Source organism: Agrilus planipennis, unplaced genomic scaffold (assembly GCF_000699045.2).
Source record: "Agrilus planipennis isolate EAB-ADULT unplaced genomic scaffold, Apla_2.0 scaffold6, whole genome shotgun sequence".
NCBI lineage: Eukaryota > Metazoa > Arthropoda > Insecta > Coleoptera > Buprestidae > Agrilus > Agrilus planipennis.
The window spans coordinates 3,175,313-3,178,694 of NW_020439302.1; positions in this window are offsets into that span (position 1 = coordinate 3,175,313).

Below are 3,382 nucleotides of genomic sequence, written 5' to 3' on the forward strand. Positions count from 1 at the left end.
TAAAGTAAACAGCGTTTTACTTATTAAAAATAACACTAAGACATCTATTGAGAAATTTAATTTTTGTTATAATACTGGAAATGAACATAAATTATGATAGTAATAGTACAATTAAACGTTTCAACGATGTAGAAAAATGAAAAACAAGACTGCGATATAGTTGATTTCGCGCTAAAAATTGATACTTTTAAAAAGACCTTTTGCGACTTATGCTCTCCTAATACAAATGTTGGAATTTATGAAAATTTTCAATTTTGATCCAAATACGAAGGTTGGTCAGAAAGTAATGGAAAAATCAAAAATTTGGAAAAAGACCCATTGCGACTTATGCTCTCCTAATACAAATTTTCAGATTTAACAAAATTTTCAGTTTTGCGTCATATACGAGGGCCGGTCGAAAAGTTACGGAACAACAAAATTACAAAAAACAGTTTTGATTTTTCCTTTACTTTCTGATCAACCCTTGTACTTGGCTCAAAACCGAAAATTTTCATAAATTCAAACATTTGTATTAGGAGAGCATAAGTTGCATTGGGTCTTTTTCCAAATTTTTGATTTTTCCATTACTTTCTGACCAACCTTCGTATTTGACTCAAAATCGAAAATTTTCATAAATTCCAACATTTGTATTAGGAGAGCATAAGTTGCAATGGGTCTTTTTCCAAATTTTTGATTTTTCCATTACTTTCAGACCAACCCTTGTATTTGGCTCAAAATCGAAAATTTTCATAAATTCCAACATTTGTATTAGGAGAGCATAAGTTGCAATGGGTCTTTTTTCAAATTTTTGATTTTTCCATTACTTTCAGACCAACCCTTGTATTTGGCTCAAAATCGAAAATTTTCATAAATTCCAACATTTGTATTAGGAGAGCATAAGTTGCAATGGGTNTCTTCAGTAAGCAAATGATATAAGTTCAAATCTCTCTCCATTGTCGACTAATCTGTGTAAACCGACAAAAACATTTATTAACTAATTAATTTAATAGACATCTGTTATGCAGAAAATTTAAATATTTAATCCTTTTCACTTTTCTTACTCTCAAATGAAAGTCAAAATATATGCAGAAAATAGATAAAAAAAAAAGAACTAAACACTCATATTAAATAAATGAAACGTGAAATAAAACAAAAACACGAAATAAAAAACCAGTCAAAAACGAATAAAACAACAAAACATTAAAAATGGCGACGTATGAAGTCATAGTTTCTCACCTTAATTAATTGTAGAACGTAAAGTTCCAAAGTTTACAGGTGCAAAAAACAAACCAACTCCAAGAGGAACGCCGTAGCAGAGAATTTGTTATTTCAGTGGAATTCAAATAAATATCAAAATATCCAGTTGCTCTCACTCATGGGTTGAAAATTAACTGCACGATGTTACAAGGCGAAGACGAAACAGCAAATCAAGAATATAATCCACGAAAGACCACACACATGTAGACCTTGACTGTTTCAGCACAACCAAACTCAACATTAATTCTCTCTCAGTTATTGTATAACCTGCACAAAAGGACAAAAAAGCATATTAATTACACATATAATTAAGAAACACAAATAAAAACGCATCAAAAAGCAAGTAAAATTAGTTGAATTATAAAGTAACAAGCGTTATTTCAACGCCATTTTACATCACAACCATAGATCACGACATAGATAAATGTCAAATAACACGACGTCAATTTACGATGCAAACAATAGAAAAAGATTAAAAAGAAACTCCATAGATAGATCAATAATTAATGCAATTTTTATTCTGTGGAAAATAAAAACCGTCAAGAGATATAAATGCACAATAACCTCAATTTATACTGTTTAAATAGACAATTGTTAACATATTAATGAAGTCATGTATTCTCACCACATGTTTCTAAATTGATTTTTTGGTATAATTGTTAAATTAAATTAATCATTTGTTTACGCTTTCAAAATTAACGCGCGTTTGGGTGGATAAGGTGGCTATAAGGGGAGATGCAGAGGCCACAGAATGTTAGGGAGGCTTTTTTCTCCCTAATCTTGCATTTAAATAATAATAAATAATAATGGTATCACAGTTTATGTATAATAAATGTATTTTCTTTGAAATTCTATTGATTTTCTTGTCTCTCTTACAGGTATTTTATTTTTAACTTTTAGAATGTATTATATCTTAGATAATTTGTTTATATTAAAGTATTGTTATGTGAAATACTTATCTACCGATGTTCATACGTTGTGTTTATTATAAATGCTATTAATTTGCAACAATAAATGTATTATTGAACAAATTTTCTTTTATAAGTCGTGAGAATGTATTATATCTTAGATATTTTGTTTATATTGATGTATTGTTGTTATTTGAAATACTTATCTGTTGATGTTCATACATTGTGTTTATTATAAATGCTATTAATTTGCAACAATAAATGTATTATTGAACAAATTTTATTTTATGTAAATTACAATATATAATAAAATTGCNCGCTTTCAAAATTAATGTTCGTTTTGGGTGGATAGGGTGGCTATAAGGGGAGATGAGGAGGCCACAGAAGGTTAGGGAGCCGTTTTTCTCCCTAATCTTTAAATAATAATGGTATGACAGTTGTATAATAAATGTATTTTCTTTGAAATTCTATTGATTTTCTTGTTTATTGATTTTATTGTCTCTTATAATTGTTAAATTAAATTAATTATTTGTTTACGCTTTCAAAATTAATGTTCGTTTTGGGTGGATAGGGTGGCTATAAGGGGAGACGAGGAGGCCACAGAAGGTTAGGGAGGCTTTTTTTCTCCGTAATCTTGCATTTAAATAATAATGGTATGACAGTTTATGTATAATTAATGTATTTTCTTTGAAATTTTATAGATTTTCGTGTCTTACAGGTATTTTATTTTTAACTTTTATAAGTCGTTAGAATGTATTATATCTATATAAATTGTTTATATTAAAGTATTGTTATTTGAAATACTTATCTATCGATGTTCATACGTTGTGTTTATTATAACTGCCATTAATTTGCAACAATAAATGTATTATTGAACAAAGTGTATTTTATTTTAATAAAATATATAATAAGAAAAAACAGCGTTTTACTTATTAAAAATAACACCAAGACATCTATTGAGAAATTTAATTTTTGTTATAATACTGGAAATGAACATAAATTATGATAGTAATAGTACAATTAAACGTTTCAACGATGTAGAAAAATGAAAAACAAGACTGCGATATAGTTGATTTCGCGCTAAAAATTGATACTTTTAAAAAGACCTTTTGCGACTTATGCTCTCCTAATACAAATGTTGGAATTTATGAAAATTTTCAATTTTGATCCAAAACGAAGGTTGGTCAGAAAGTAATGGAAAGATCAAAAATTTGAAAAAAGACCCATTGTGACTTATG